Here is an 18185-nt window from a genome sequence, read left to right on the forward strand (position 1 = left end):
TCAGTGTCAGTGTCAATCAGTGTCAGTCAATATCAATAAATCAGTGTCAGTCAATATCAATCAATCAGTATCAGTCAATATCAATCAATCCGAGAGGCCGGGTCAGAGTGAGACTGAAATTTATTCTTTCCTGGTACCTTCGGGAGTTGTGGCTAATGTTGTCTTCGTGGTTGTAGCTGTTAAACAACAAGAAATAAAAATCAGAATGAGATTCTGTGCCCAAGCACTGGCGTACACGAGGGAACAAAAATCAGGCAGAGACGAGCATAAGAATGATGTCAGTCAGGATCATTGAGTGACTGTGAGATTCAGTCGCTCAGTCTGAAACATCCAGCATCAAGAGTAATAAATATGCTGCGGTCAGCATTAATCAATCAACTTACAATCAATCAATCAGCGTCAGTCAGTATCAATCAACCAGCTTCAGGCAATGTCAAACAATCACTGTCAGATTGTACCAATCAATCAGCATCAGTCAGTATCAATCAATGAGTATCAGTCACTATTAATCAATACGTGTCAGTATCAATCAATCCATGTCAATCTGTATCAATTAATCAGTGCCAGTCAGTATCAATCAATCTGTGACAATCTGCATCAATCAATCAGTATCAGTCAGTATCAATCAATCAGTGTCAGTCAGTATCAACCAGTGTCAGTCTATATCAATCAATCATACCAGTCAGTATCAATCAGTTAGTGTCAGTCAATATCAATCAATCAGAGAGGCTGGGTCATCGTGAGATTGAAATATAATCTTTCCTAGTACCTTCGGTAGTTGTGGCTAATGTTGTCTTAGCTGTTGTAGCTGTGAAACAACAAGAAATAAAAATCAGAATGAGATTCTGTGCCCATACACTGACGTTCTCGAGGGAACAAAAATCAGGCACAGACGAGCGTAAGAATGATGTCAGTCAGTATCATTGAGTGACTGTGAGATTCAGTCACCCAGTCTGTAACATCCAGTGTCAATATTAATAAATATGCTGCGGACAGCATTGATCAATCAACGTACAATCAATCAATCAAACAGCGTCAGTCAGTATCAATCAATCAGCATCAGACTGTATCAATCAGTGTCAGAATCAATCAATTTGGAATCAATCAATCAGCGTCAGTCACTATCAAGCAACCAGCATCAGGCTTCATCAATCAGTCAGTGTCAGTGTCAATCAATGTCAGTCAACATCAATAAATCAGTGTCAGTCAATATCAATCAATCAGAGTGGCTGGGTCAGAGTGAGATTGAAATTTAATGTTTCCTAGTACCTTCGGTCGTTGTGGCTAATGTTGTCTTCGCGGTTGTAGCTGTTAAACAACAAGAAATAAAAATCAGAATGAGATTCAGTGCCCATGCACTGACGTACACGAGGGAACAAAAATCAGGCAGAGACGAGCATAAGAACGATGTCAGTCAGTATCATTGAGTGACTGTGAGATTCAGTAACTCAGTCTGTAACATCCAGCATCAAGATTAATAAATATGCAGCGGTCAGCATTAATCAATTAACTTACAATCAATCAATCAGCGTCAGTCAGTATCAATCAACCAGCTGCAGGCAGTGTCAAACAATCACTGTCAGACTGTACCAATCAATCAGCATCAGTCAGTATCAATCAATCAGTATCAGTCACTAACAATCAATACGTGTCAGCATCAATCAATCCATGTCAATCTGTATCAATCAATCAGTGTCAGTCAGTATCAATCAATCTGTGACAATCTGCACCAATCAATCAGTATCAGTCAGTATCAATCAATCAGTGTCAGTCAGTATCAACCAGTGTCAGTCTATAATGGAAGGATCCCTGGAGCAGTATGTGGATAGCCCGACCAGGGAGGGGGCTATACTGGACTTGGTTCTGGGGAATGAGCCTGGGCAGGTGGTTGACGTTGAAGTAGGAGAGCAGGTGGCTAACAGTGACCACAACTCTGTCTGGTTTAAGATATTAATGGATAAAGATGAAGCCTGTCCTAAGGGGAGGGTGTTAAACTGGGGGAGGGCTAGATACAACCGGATTAGGCAGGATCTTAAAGATACGGACTGGGGTAAGCTGCTTGATGGCAGGTCGACAAGCTGGGTATGTGGGAGTCTCTCAAGGGAAAACTAAAATCTTTGCAGGAAAGGCACGTGCCGGTCAAGAGGAAGGATGGGAAGGGTAGGATTAGAGAGCCGTGGGTAACTAGGGATATTGAGGACCTGGTCAGGAGGAAGAGAGAGGCGTACATTAGATCTAGGCATTTGAGGACAGAGATAGCGTTAGAAGAATACAGAGAATGTAGGAGAGAACTTAAAAGGGGCATCAGAAAGGCAAAAAGGGGCCATGAAATGGCTTTGGCGGGTAGGATTAAAGAAAATCCTAAGGCATTTTACTCCTATGTTAGAAATAAAAGGATGGTTAGAGGGAAGATTGGTCCTCTCAGGGACAGAGGAGGGGAACTATGCTTGGAGCCTGGGGGAATGGGGGAGATCCTGAATGAATACTTTGCGTCGGTATTCACGCAGGAGAGGGGCCTGATGTCTGGTGCTGTGCTTGAGGAGTTTGAGGATCCGTTGAGGGATATAGTCATCACGAGGGAAGAGGTGTTGGGACTTTTAGACAGTATAAAGACGGATAAATCTCCGGGGCCTGATGGCATCTATCCCAGGCTGTTAAGGGAGGTGAGGGATGAAATTGCTGGGCCTCTGACGCAAATCTTTGTCTCTTCTTTGGACACAGGTGAGGTCCCAGAGGATTGGCGCATTGCAAATGTAGTACCGTTGTTTAAGAAGGGTCTCAGAGGGATAACCCAGGGAATTATAGGCCGGTGAGCTTGACTTCAGTTATAGGCAAGCTAATGGAGAGGATCCTCAAGGATAGGATGTATGAACATCTGGAGCGCTGCAATCTGATCAGGGATACGCAGCATGGCTTCGTTACAGGGAGGTCGTGCCTTACGAATCTAGTGGAATTTTTTGAAGAGGTGACAAAAACGGTTGACGAAGGACAAGCCGTTGATGTTGTCTATATGGATTTCAGTAAGGCGTTTGACAAGGTCCCTCATGGTAGGCTGATAGAAAAGGTGAAGGCTCATGGGATACAAGGTCAGGTATGTAGATGGGTGGAGAACTGGCTTGGGAGGAGGAGACAGCGAGTAGTAGTGGAAGGCTCCTTTTCCAATTGGAGGCCTGTCACCAGTGGCGTGCCGCAGGGCTCGGTACTTGGACCTCTTCTATTTGTGGTATATATTAATGACTTGGAAGAGGGGGTAGGTGGTGTGATCAGCAAATTTGCTGATGACACCAAGATGGTTGGATTGGCGGGTACTGAGGAGCAGTGCCTGGCAATGCAACAGGACATAGACAGGCTGGTAGATTGGGCAGATAGATGGCAAATGGAATTTAATCCGGAGAAATGCGAGGTGATGCACTTTGGCCGGAATAATGTGGAGGGGAGTTATACGATAAAAGGTAGAACTATCCGGAGTATAGATACGCAGAGAGACCTGGGGGTGCAAGTGCACAAGTCCCTGAAGGTGTCGGTACAGGTGCAGAATGTGATGAGGAAAGCGTATGGTATGTTAGCCTTCATAGGAAGAGGTATAGAATATAAGAGTAGGAGTCTGATGTTGCAGTTGTATAGAACGTTGGTTAGGCCTCACTTGGAGTACTGCGTCCAGTTCTGGTCGCCGTACTACCGGAAGGATGTAGAGATCCTGGAGAGAGTGCAGAGGAGATTTACCAGGATGTTGCCTGGTATGGAAGGGCTGTCTTACGAGGAAAGATTGAATGAACTTGGGCTGTTTTCCCTTGAGAGACGTCGGCTGAGGGGGGATCTAATAGAGGTTTATAAGATTATGAAGGGGATAGATAGAGTAAATGGTGGTAAGCTTTTTCCGCTACAAGAAATGGATAGAACGAGGGGTCACGGGCTTAGGGTGAGGGGGGCTAGGTATAAGACAAATATTAGAGGGCAGTTTTTCACGCAAAGGGTAGTGGGGGTGTGGAATGCACTGCCGAGTAAGGTGGTGGAAGCAGGCACGCTAGGGTTGTTTAAGAGTCACTTAGACAGCCATATGAGCGGGCTACATATAGGGGGATATAGTAGGCCTTACTGAACATTGTAGGCTTGGGAATACGTTTTGCCTCAGGAATGTTAGTCTTTGCCTGTTTAATAATGAATTTTTTTGTCTCCACAGGCATTTAAGTCCAGCAAGGGGCATGCAGGCGGCAGGTTGTAGTGGGCTGCTCTTGGATGTTGCTTCGGGAGTTGCCTATTGCTTCATGTCGTTAGTGTGCTTAAACTGGACCATCTCGAGGGCAACATGACAGCTCAGAGACTATCTCTGTTGCTGTGCGGACACATGGATTTGGGCCAGTGTCTGTGGGAGTTTGCACGTTCTCCCCGTGGTTGCGTGGGTTTCCTCCGGGTGCTCCGGTTTCCTCCCACATCCCCCAAAGATGTGCTTTTAGGCTGATTGATTGGGTACTAAAATTGTCCCTAAATTGGACCTCCCTGATCCTCGCACGTTAGGCGTAGACTAAAATCATGAATAGGTCACTGAGATAGTAGGACGGCGGCGCGGGCTCGTTGGGCCGAAGGGCCTGTTTCCCGTGCTGTGTTGTTCTTTGTTCTTTGTTCTATATCAATCAATCATACCAGTCAGTATCAATCAATTAGTGTCAGTCAATATCAATCAGAGAGGCCGGGTCATCGTGAGATTGAAATTTAATCTTTCCTAGTACCTTCGGTAGTTGTGGCTAATGTTGTCTTAGTGGTTGTAGCTGTGAAACAACAAGAAATAAAAATCAGAATGAGATTCTGTGCCAATGCACTGACGTACACGAGGGAAAAAAAATCAGGCAGTGACGAGCATAAGAATGATGTCAGTCAGGATCATTGAGTGACTGTGAGATTCAGTCACTCAGTCTGTAACATCCAGCGTCAATATCAATAAATATGCTGCGGTCAGCATTAATCAATCAACTTACAATCAATCAATCAATCAGCGTCAGTCAGTATCAATCTATCAGCTTCAGACTGTATCCATCAGTGTCAGAAACAATCAATTTGGAATCAATCAATCAGCGTCAGTCACTATCAAGAAACCAGCATCAGACTGCATCAATCAATCAGTGTCAGTGTCAATCAATGTCAGTCAACATCAATAAATCAGTGTCAGTCAATATCAATCAATCAGAGAGGCTGGGTCAGAGTGAGATTGAAATTTAATGTTTCCTACTACCTTCGGGAGTTGTGGCTAATGTTGTCTTTGCGGTTGTAGCTGTTAAACAACAAGAAATAAAAATCGGAATGAGATTCTATGCCCAAGCGCTGACGTACACGAGGGAACAAAAATCAGGCAGAGACGAGCATAAGAATGATGTCAGTCAGGATCATTGAGTGACTGTGAGATTCAGTCACTCAGTCTGTAACATCCAGCATCAACATTAATAAATATGCAGCAGTCAGAATTAAACAATCAACTTACAATCAATCAATCAGCGTCAGTCAGTATCAATCAATCAGCTTCAGGCATTGTCAATCACTCACTGTCAGAATGTATCAATCAACCAGCATCAGTCAGTATCAATCAATGAGTATCAGTCACTATCAGTTAATACGTGTCAGTATCAATCAATCCGTGTCAATCTGTATCAATCAATCAGTGTCAGTCAGTATCAATCAATCCGTGACAATCAGTACCAATCAATCAGTATCAGTCAGTATCAATCAATCCGTGACAATCAGTACCAATCAATCAGTATCAGTCAGTATCAATCAGTGTCAGTCAGTATCAACCAGTGACAGTCTATATCAATCAATCATACCAGTCAGTAGCAATCAATTAGTGTCAGTCAATATCAATCAATCAGAGAGGCTGGGTCAGAGTGAGATTGAAATTTAATCTTTCCAAGTACCTTCGGTAGTTGTGGCTAATGTTGTCTTAGCGGTTGTAGCTGTGAAACAACAAGAAATAAAAATAAGAGTGAGATTCTGTGCCCATGCACTGACGGACACGAGGGAACAAAAATCAGGCAGAGACAAGCATAAGAATGATGTCAGTCAGTATCATTGAGTGACTGTGAGATTCAGTAACTCAGTCTGTAACATCCAGCATCAATATTAATAAATATGCTGCGGTCATCATTAATCAATCGACTTAGAATCAATCAACGAGCGTCAGTCAGTATCAATCAAGCAGCATCAGACTGTATGAATCAGTGTCAGAATCAATCAGCATCGAATCAATCAATCAGCGTCAGTCAGGATCAAGCAATCAGCATCAGACTGTATCAGTCAATCAGTGTCAGTGTCAATCAGTGTCAGTCAATATCAATAAATCAGTATCAGTCAATATCAATCAATCAGAGAGGCTGGGTCAGAGTGAAATTGAAATTTATTCTTTCCTAGTACCTTCGGTCGTTGTGGCTAATGTTGTCTTGGCGGTTGTAGCTGTTAAACAACAAGAAATAAAAAACACGATGACATTCGGTGCCCATGCACTGAAGTACACGAGGGAACAAAAATCAGGCAGAGAAGAGCATAAGAATGATGTCAGTCAGGATCATTGAGTGACTGTGAGATTCAGTAACTCAGTCTGAAACATCCAGCATCAATATTAATAAATATGTTCCAGTCAGCATGAATCAATCAACTTAGAATCAACCAACTAGTGTCAGTCAGTATCAATCAATCAGCATCAGACTGTATCAGTTAGTTTCAGAATCAATCAACTTGGAATCAAACAATCAGCGCCAGTCAGAATCAAGCAATCAGCATCAGACTGTATCAATCAATCAGTGTCAGAGTCAATCAGTGTCAGTCCATATCAATCAATCAGAGAGGCTGGGTCAGAGTGAGATTGAAATTTAATCTTTCCTAGTACCTTCGGGAGTGGTGGCTAATGTTGTCTTCGCGGTTGTAGCTGTTAAACAACAAGAAATAAAAATCAGAATGAGATTCTGCGCCCAAGCACTGACGTACACGAGGGAACAAAAATCAGGCAGAGACGAGCATAAGAATGATGTCAGTCAGTATCATTGAGTGACTGTGAGATTCAGTAACTCAGTCTGTAACATCCAGCATCAATATTAATAAATATGCAGCAGTCAGCATTAAACAATCAACTCACAATCAATCAATCAATCAGCGTCAGTCAGTATCAATCAATCACCATCAGACTGTACCAATCAGTGTCAGAATCAATCAGCATCGAATCAATCAATCAGCGTCAGTCAGCATCAAGCAACCAGCATCAGACTGTATCAATCAATCAGTGTCAGTGTCAATCAATGTCAGTCAATATCAATAAATCAGTGTCAGTCAATATCAATCAATCAGAGAGGCTGGGTCAGACTGAGATTGAAATTTAATGTTTCCTAGTACCTTCGGGAGTTGTGGCTAATGTTGTCTTCGCGGTTGTTCCTGTTAAACAACAAGAAAAGAAAATCAGAATGAGATTCTGTACCCATGCACTGACGTACACGAGGGAACAAAAATCAGGCAGGGAAGAGCATAAGAATGATGTGAGTCAGTATCATTGAGTGACTGTGAGATTCAGTAACTCAGTCTGTAACATCCAGCATCAATATTAATAAATATGCTCCAGTCAGCATTAATCAATCAACTTCAATCAATCAATCAGCGTCAGTCAGTATCAATCAATCAACGTCAGTCTGTATCAATCAGCTTCAGTCATTATCAATCATTGTGAATCATTACCAGTCAATCAGTTGCAATCATTATCAGTGAATCTGCATCAGTGCTTGTCAATCAATTATTGTCAGTCAGCATAAATCAATCATTGCCAGACTGTATCAATCAATCAGCATAAGTCAGTATCAATCAATCCGGGTCAATCAATAACAATCAGTGTCAGTCATTATCAATCAGCATCAGTCAGTATCAATCAATCAGGGACAATCAATATCAATCAATGTCAGTCAGTATCAATCAGTCAGCATCATTCAGTATCAATCAGGGTCAATCAATATGAATCAGTGCCAGTCTGTATCAATCAATCACCTCCAGTCAGTTTCAATCAATCAGTGTCAGTCAGTATCAATCAATCAGTATCAGTCACTATCAGTTAATACGTGTCAGTATCAATCAATCCGTGTCAATCTGTATCAATCAATCAGTGTCAATCAATCTGTGACAATCTGTACCAATCAATCAGTGTCAGTCAGGATCAAACAATCAGTGTCAGACAGTATCAATCAGTGTCAGTCTATATCAATCAATCATACCAGTTAGTATCAATCAATTAGTGTCAGTCAATATCAATCAATCAGAGAGGCTGGGTCAGAGTGAAATTGAAATTTAATCTTTCCTAGTACCTTCGGTCGTTGTGGCTAATGTTGTCTTGGCGGTTGTAGCTGGTAAACAACAAGAAATAAAAATCAGAATGAGATTCTGTGCCCATGCACTGAAGTACACGAGGGAACAAAAATCAGGCAGAGAAGAGCGTAAGAATGATGTGAGTCAGTATCATTGAGTGACTGTGAGATTCAGTAACTCAGTCTGAAACATCCAGCATCAATATTAATAAATATGTTCCAATCAGCATGAATCAATCAAGTTAGAATCAATCAACCAGTGTCAGTCAGTATCAATCAATCAGCATCAGACTGTATCAATTAGGGTCACAATCAATCAACTTGGAATCAATCAATCAGCGTCAGTCAGCATCAAGCAATCAGCATCAGACTGTATCAATCAATCAGTGTCAGAGTCAATCAGTGTCAGTCTATATCAATAAATCACTGTCAATCAATATCACTCAATCAGAGAGGCTGGGTCAGAGTGAGATTGAAATTTAATCTTTCCTAGTACCTTCGGTCGTTGTGGCTAATGTTGTCTTTGCGGATGTAGCTGTGAAACAACAAGAAATAAAAATCGGAATGAGATTCTGTGCCCAAGCACTGACGTACACGAGGGGACAAAAATCAGGCACAGAAGAGCGTAAGAATGATGTCAGTCAGGATCATTGTGTGACTGTGAGATTCAGTCACTCAGTCTGTAACATCCAGCATCAAGATTAAAAAATATGCAGCAGTCAGTATTAAACAATCAACTTACAATCAATCGAACAGCGTCAGTCAGTATCAAACAATCAGCTTCAGGCAATGTCAATAAATCACTGTCAGACTGTATCAATCAATCAGCATCAGTCAGTATCAATGAATCAGTATCAGTCACTACCAATCAATACGTGTCAGTATCAATCAATCCGTGTCAATCTGTATCAATCAATCAGTGTCAGTCAGGAACAATCAATCCGTGACAATCTGTACCAATCAAACAGTATCAGTCAGTATCAATAAATCAGAGTCAGTCAGTATCAATCAGTGTCAGTCTATATCAATCAATCATACCAGTCAGTATCAATCAATAAGTGTCAGTCAATATCAATCAGTCAGAGAGGCTGGGTCAGAGTGAGATTGAAATTTAATCATTCCTAGTACCTTCGGTAGTTGTGGCTAATGTTGTCTTAGCGGTTGTAGCTGTGAAACAACAAGAAATAAAAATAAGAGTGAGATTCTGTGCCCATGCACTGACGTACACGAGGGAACAAAAATCAGGCAGAGACGAGCATAAGAATGATGTCAGTCAGTATCATTGAGTGACTGTGAGATTCAGTAACTCAGTCTGTAACATCCAGCACCAATATTAATAAATATGCTGCGGTCAGCATTAATCAATCAACTTAGAATCAATCAACCAGCGTCAGTCAGTATCAATCAACCAGCATCAGACTGTATGAATCAGTGTCAGAATCAATCAGCATCGAATCAATCAATCAGCATCAGTCAGGATCAAGCAATCAGCATCGGACTGTATCAATCAATCAGTGTCAATCAGTGTCAGTCAATATCAATAAATCAGTATCAGTCAATATCAATCAATCAGAGAGGCTGGGTCAGAGTGAGATTGAAATTTATTCTTTCCGAGTACCTTCGGTCGTTGTGGCTAATGTTGTCTTCGCGGTTGTAGCTGTGAAACAACAAGAAATAAAAAACACGATGACATTCTGTGCCCATGCACTGAAGTACACGAGGGAACAAAAATCAGGCAGAGACGAGCATAAGAATGATGTCAGTCAGGATCATTGAGTGACTGTGAGATTCAGTAACACAGTCTGTAACATCCAGCATCAATATTAATAAATATACTGAGGTCAGCATTAATCAATCAACTTAGAATCAACCAACTAGTGTCAGTCAGTATCAATCAATCAGGATCAGACTGTATCAGTTAGTTTCAGAATCAATCAACTTGGAATCAATCAATCAGCGTCAGTCAGGATCAAGCAATCAGCATCAGACTGTATCAATCAATCAGTATCAGAGTCAATCAGTGTCAGTCAATATCATTCAATCAGAGAGGCTGGGTCAGAGTGAGATTGAAATTTAATCTTTCCTAGTACCTTCGGGAGTGGTGGCTAATGTTGTCTTCGCGGTTGTAGCTGTTAAACAACAAGAAACAAAAATCAGAATGAGATTCTGCGCCCAAGCACTGACGAACACGAGGGAACAAAAATCAGGCAGAGACGAGCATAAGAATGATGTCAGTCAGGATCATTGAGTGACTGTGAGATTCAGTAACTCAGTCTGAAACATCCAGCATCAAGATTAATAAATATGCTGCGGTCAGCATTAATCAATCAACTTAGAATCAATCAATCAGCGTCAGTCAGTATCAATCAATCAGCATCAGACTGTACCAATCAGTGTCAGAATCAATCAATTTGGAATCAATCAATCAGCGTCAGTCAGCATCAAGCAACCAGCATCAGACTGTATCAATCAATCAGTGTCAGTGTCAATCAATGTCAGTCAATATCAATAAATCAGTGTCAGTCAATATCAATCAATCAGAGAGGCTGGGTCAGAGTGAGATTTAAATTTAATGTTTCCTACTACCTTCGGGAGTTGTGGCTAATGTTGTCTTTGCGGTTGTAGCTGTTAAACAACAAGAAATAAAAATCGGAATGAGATTATCTGCCCAAGCACTGACGTACACGAGGGAACAAAAATCAGTCAGAGAAGAGCATAAGAATGATGTCAGTCAGTATCATTGAGTGACTGTGAGATTCAGTCACTCAGTCTGTAACATCCAGCATCAAGATTAATAAATATGCAGCAGTCAGTATTAAACAATCAACTTACAATCAATCAATCAGCGTCAGTCAGTTGCAATCAATCAGCTTCAGGCAATGTCAATCAATCACTGTCAGACTGTATCAATCAATCAGCATCAGTCAGTATCAATCAATCAGTATCAGTCACTATCAATAAATACGTGTCAGTATCAATCAATCCATGTCAATCTGTATCAATCAATCAGTGTCAGTCAGTATCAATCAATCCGTGACAATCTGTACCAATCAAACAGTATCAGTCAGTATCAATCAATCAGTGTCAGTCAGTATCAATCAGTGTCAGTCTATATCAATCAATCATACCAGTCAGTATCAATCAATTAGTGTCAGTCAATATCATTCAATCAGAGAGGTTGTATCAGACAGAGATTGAAATTTAATCTTTCCTAGTACCTTTGGTAGTTGTGGCTAATGTTGTCTTAGCGGTTGTAGCTGTGAAACAACAAGAAATAAAAATAAGAGTGAGATTCTGTGCCCATGCACTGACGTACACGTGGGAATAAAAATCAGGCAGGGACGAGCATAAGAATGATGTCAGTCAGTATCATTGAGTGACTGTGAGATTCAGTAACTCAGTCTGTAACATCCAGCATCAATATTAATAAATATGCTGCGGTCAGCATTAATCAATCAACTTAGAATCAATCAACCAGCGTCAGTCAGTATCAATCAACCAGCATCAGACTGTATGAATCAGTGTCAGAATCAATCAGCTTTGAATCAATCAATCAGCGTCAGTCAGGATCAAGCAATCAGCATCAGACTGTATCAATCAATCAGTGTCAGTGTCAATTAGTGTCAGTCAATATCAATAAATCAGTATCAGTCAATATCAATCAAACAGAGAGGCTGGGTCAGACTGAGATTGAAATTTAATCTTTCCTAGTACCTTCGGTCGTTGTGGCTAATGTTGTCTCAGCGGTTGTAGCTGTGAAACAACAAGAAATAAAAATCAGAATGAGATTCTGTGCCCATGCACTGACGTACACGACGGAACAAAAATCAGGCAGAGAGGAGCATAAGAATGATGTCAGTCAGGATCATTGAGTGACTGTGAGATTCAGTCACACAGTCTGGAACATCCAGCATCAATAACAAAAAATATGCTGCGGTTACCATTAATCAATCAACATACAATCAATCAATTAGCATCAGTCAGTATCAATCAATCAGTATCAGTCACTATCAATCAATATGTGTCAGTATCAATCAATCCGTGACAATCTGTACAAATCAATCAGTATCAGTCAGGATCAATCAATCAGTTTCAGTCAGTATCAATCAGTGTCAGACTATATCAATCAATCATACCAGTCAGTATCAATCAATTAGTGTCAGTCAATATTAATCAATCAGAGAGTCTGTGTCAGAGTGAGATGGAAATTTAATGTTTCATAGTACCTTCGGTAGTTGTGACTAAAGTTGTCTTAGCGGTTGTAGCTGTGAAACAACAAGAAATAAAAATAAGAATGAGATTCTGTGCCCATGCACTGACGTACACGAGGGAACAAAAATCGGGCAATGAAGAGCATAAGAATGATGTCAGTAAATATCATTGAGTGACTGTGAGATTCAATAACTCAGTCTGTAACATCCAGCATCAATATTCATAAACATGCTGCGGTCAGCATTGATCCATCAACTTAGAATCAATCAATCAATCAGCATCAGTCATTATCAATCAATCAGCATCAGACTGTATCAGTGTCAGAATCAATCAACTTGGAATCAATCAATCAGCGTCAGTCAGAATCAAGCAATCAGCATCAGACTGTATCAATCAATCAGTGTCAGTGTCAATCAGTGTCAGACAATATCAATAAATCAGTGTCAGTCAATATCAATCAATCAGAGAGGCTGGGTCAGTGTGAGATAGAAATTTCATTTTTCCTAGTGCCTTCGGTAGTTGTGGCTAATGTCTTAGCGGTTGTAGCTGTTAAACAACAAGAAATAAAAATCAGAATGAGATTCTGTGCCCATGCACTGACGTACGCGAGGGAACTAAAATCAGGCAGAGACGAGCATAAGAATGATGTCAGTCAGGATCATAGAGTGACTGTGAGATTCAGTCACTCAGTCTGTAACATCCAGCGTCAAGATTAATAAATATGCAGCGGTCAGAATTAAAGAATCAACTTACAATCAATCAATCAGCGTCAGTCAGTATCAATCTATCAGCTTCAGACTGTATCAATCAGTGTCAGAATCAATCAATTTGGAATCAATCAGCGTCAGTCACTATCAAGCAACCAGCATCAGACTGCATCAATCAATCAGTGTCAGTGTCAATCAATGTCAGTCAACATCAATAAATCAGTGTCAGTCAATATCAATCAGAGAGGCTGGGTCAGAGTGAGATTGAAATTTAATGTTTCCTACTACCTTCGGGAGTTGTGGCTAATGTTGTCTTTGCGGTTGTAGCTGTTAAACAACAAGAAATAAAAATCGGAATGAGATTCTATGCCCAAGCGCTGACGAACACGAGGGAACAAAAATTGGGCAGAGACAAGCATAAGAATGATGTCAGTCAGTATCATTGAGTGACTGTGAGATTCAGTCACTCAGTCTGTAACATCCAGCATCAAGATTAAAAAATATGCAGCAGTCAGAATTAAACAATCAACTTACAATCAATCAATCAGTGACAGTCAGTATCAATCAATCAGCTTCAGGCAATTTCAGTCAATCACTGTCACACTGTATCAATCAATCAGAATCAGTCAGTATCAATCAATCAGTATCAGTCACTATCAATCAATACGTGTCAGTATCAATCAATCCGTGTCAATCTGTATCAATCAATCAGTGTCAGTCAGTATCAATCAATCCGTGACAATCTGTACCAATCAATCAGTATCAGTCAGTATCAATCAATCAGTGTCAGTATCAATCAGTGGCAGTCTGTATCAATCAATCATACCAGTCAGTATCAATCAATTAGATGCAGTCAATATCAATCAATCAGAGAGGCTGGGTCAGACTGAGATTGAAATTTAATCTTTCCTAGTACCTTCGGTAGTTGTGGCTAATGTTGTCTTCGCGGTTGTAGCTGTGAAACAACAAGAAATAAAAATAAGAATGAGATTCTGTGCCCATGCACTGACGTACACGAGGGAACAAAAATCAGGCAGAGACGAGCATAAGAATGATGTCAGTCAGTATCATTGAGTGACTGTGAGATTCAGTAACTCAGTCTGTAACATCCAGCATCAATATTAATAAATATGCTGCAGTCACCATTAATCAATCAACTTAGAATCAATCAACCAGCGTCAGTCAGTATCAATCAACCAGCATCAGACTATATGAATCAGTGTCAGAATCAATCAGCTTTGAATCAATCAATCAGCGTCAGTCAGGATCAAGCAATCAACATCAGACTGTATCAATCAATCAGTGTCAGTGTCAATCAGTGTCAGTCAATATCAATAAATCAGTATCAGTCAATATCAAATAAACAGAGAAGCTGGGTCAGAGTGAGATTGAAATTTAATCTTTCCTAGTACCTTCGGGTGTTGTGGCTAATGTTGTCTTAGCGGTTGTAGCTGTGAAACAACAAGAAATAAAAATCAGAATGAGATTCTGCGCCCATGCACTGTCGTACACGATGGAACAAAAATCAGGCAGAGACAAGCATAAGAATGATGTGAGACAGTATCATTGAGTGACTGTGAGATTCAGTAACTCAGTCTGTAACATCCAGCATCAATATTAATAAATATGTTCCAGTCAGCATTAATCAATCAACATACAATCAATCAATCAGCGTCAGTCAGTATCAATCAATCAGTATCAGACTGGATCAATCAATTAGCATCAGTCAGTATCAATTAATCAGTATCAGTCACTATCAATCAATATGTGTCAGTATCAATCAATCCGTGACAATCTGTACCAATCAATCAGTATCAGTCAGGATCAATCAATCAGTGCCACTCAGTATCAATCAATCAGTGTCAGTATCCATCAGTGTCAGTCTATATCAATCAATCACAGCAGTCAGTATCAATCAATTATGTCAGTCAATATCAATCAATCAGAGAGGCTGTGTCAGAGTGAGATTGAAATGTAATGTTTCCTCGCACCTTCGGTAGTTGTGGCTAATGTTGTCTTCGCGGTTGTAGCTGGGAAACAACAAGAAATAAAAATCAGAATGAGATTCTGTGCCCATGCACTGACGTACACGAGGGAACAAAAATCAGGCAGAGACAAGCATTAGAATGATGTCAGTCAGTATCATTGAGTGACTGTGAGATTCAATAACTCAGTCTGTAACATCCAGCATCAATATTCATAAACATGCTGCGGTCAGCATTGATCAATCAGCTTAGAATCAATCAATCAGCATCAGTCAGTATCAATCAATCAGCATCAGACTGTATCAGTGTCAGAATCAATCAACTTGGAATCAATCAATCAGCGTCAGTCAGTATCAAGCAATCAGCATCAGACTGTATCAATCAATCAGTGTCAGTGTCAATCAGTGTCAGTCAATATCAATAAATCAGTGTCAGTCAATATCACTCAATCAGAGAGGCTTGGTCAGAGTGAGATTTAAATTTAATCTTTCCTCGTACCTTCGGGAGTTGTGGCTAATGTTGTCTTCGCGGTTGTAGCTGTTAAACAACAAGAAATAAAAAACACGATGACATTCGGTGCCCATGCACTGAAGTACACGAGGGAACAAAAATCAGGCAGAGAAGAGCATAAGAATGATGTCAGTCAGGATCATTGAGTGACTGTGAGATTCAGTAACTCAGTCTGAAACATCCAGCATCAATATTAATAAATATGTTCCAGTCAGCATGAATCAATCAACTTAGAATCAACCAACTAGTGTCAGTCAGTATCAATCAATCAGCATCAGACTGTATCAGTTAGTTTCAGAATCAATCAACTTGGAATCAAACAATCAGCGCCAGTCAGAATCAAGCAATCAGCATCAGACTGTATGAATCAGTGTCAGAATCAATCAGCATCGAATCAATCAATCAGCGTCAGTCAGGATCAAGCAATCAGCATCAGACTGTATCAGTCAATCAGTGTCAGTGTCAATCAGTGTCAGTCAATATCAATAAATCAGTATCAGTCAATATCAATCAATCAGAGAGGCTGGGTCAGAGTGAAATTGAAATTTATTCTTTCCTAGTACCTTCGGTCGTTGTGGCTAATGTTGTCTTGGCGGTTGTAGCTGTTAAACAACAAGAAATAAAAAACACGATGACATTCGGTGCCCATGCACTGAAGTACACGAGGGAACAAAAATCAGGCAGAGAAGAGCATAAGAATGATGTCAGTCAGGATCATTGAGTGACTGTGAGATTCAGTAACTCAGTCTGAAACATCCAGCATCAATATTAATAAATATGTTCCAGTCAGCATGAATCAATCAACTTAGAATCAACCAACTAGTGTCAGTCAGTATCAATCAATCAGCATCAGACTGTATCAGTTAGTTTCAGAATCAATCAACTTGGAATCAAACAATCAGCGCCAGTCAGAATCAAGCAATCAGCATCAGACTGTATCAATCAATCAGTGTCAGAGTCAATCAGTGTCAGTCCATATCAATCAATCAGAGAGGCTGGGTCAGAGTGAGATTGAAATTTAATCTTTCCTAGTACCTTCGGGAGTGGTGGCTAATGTTGTCTTCGCGGTTGTAGCTGTTAAACAACAAGAAATAAAAATCAGAATGAGATTCTGCGCCCAAGCACTGACGTACACGAGGGAACAAAAATCAGGCAGAGACGAGCATAAGAATGATGTCAGTCAGTATCATTGAGTGACTGTGAGATTCAGTAACTCAGTCTGTAACATCCAGCATCAATATTAATAAATATGCAGCAGTCAGCATTAAACAATCAACTCACAATCAATCAATCAATCAGCGTCAGTCAGTATCAATCAATCACCATCAGACTGTACCAATCAGTGTCAGAATCAATCAGCATCGAATCAATCAATCAGCGTCAGTCAGCATCAAGCAACCAGCATCAGACTGTATCAATCAATCAGTGTCAGTGTCAATCAATGTCAGTCAATATCAATAAATCAGTGTCAGTCAATATCAATCAATCAGAGAGGCTGGGTCAGACTGAGATTGAAATTTAATGTTTCCTAGTACCTTCGGGAGTTGTGGCTAATGTTGTCTTCGCGGTTGTTCCTGTTAAACAACAAGAAAAGAAAATCAGAATGAGATTCTGTACCCATGCACTGACGTACACGAGGGAACAAAAATCAGGCAGGGAAGAGCATAAGAATGATGTGAGTCAGTATCATTGAGTGACTGTGAGATTCAGTAACTCAGTCTGTAACATCCAGCATCAATATTAATAAATATGCTCCAGTCAGCATTAATCAATCAACTTCAATCAATCAATCAGCGTCAGTCAGTATCAATCAATCAACGTCAGTCTGTATCAATCAGCTTCAGTCATTATCAATCATTGTGAATCATTACCAGTCAATCAGTTGCAATCATTATCAGTGAATCTGCATCAGTGCTTGTCAATCAATTATTGTCAGTCAGCATAAATCAATCATTGCCAGACTGTATCAATCAATCAGCATAAGTCAGTATCAATCAATCCGGGTCAATCAATAACAATCAGTGTCAGTCATTATCAATCAGCATCAGTCAGTATCAATCAATCAGGGACAATCAATATCAATCAATGTCAGTCAGTATCAATCAGTCAGCATCATTCAGTATCAATCAGGGTCAATCAATATGAATCAGTGCCAGTCTGTATCAATCAATCACCTCCAGTCAGTTTCAATCAATCAGTGTCAGTCAGTATCAATCAATCAGTATCAGTCACTATCAGTTAATACGTGTCAGTATCAATCAATCCGTGTCAATCTGTATCAATCAATCAGTGTCAATCAATCTGTGACAATCTGTACCAATCAATCAGTGTCAGTCAGGATCAAACAATCAGTGTCAGACAGTATCAATCAGTGTCAGTCTATATCAATCAATCATACCAGTTAGTATCAATCAATTAGTGTCAGTCAATATCAATCAATCAGAGAG

This window comes from Carcharhinus amblyrhynchos, chromosome 1, assembly GCF_965287045.1.
Source record: "Carcharhinus amblyrhynchos chromosome 1, sCarAmb.v2.hapA, whole genome shotgun sequence".
NCBI lineage: Eukaryota > Metazoa > Chordata > Chondrichthyes > Carcharhiniformes > Carcharhinidae > Carcharhinus > Carcharhinus amblyrhynchos.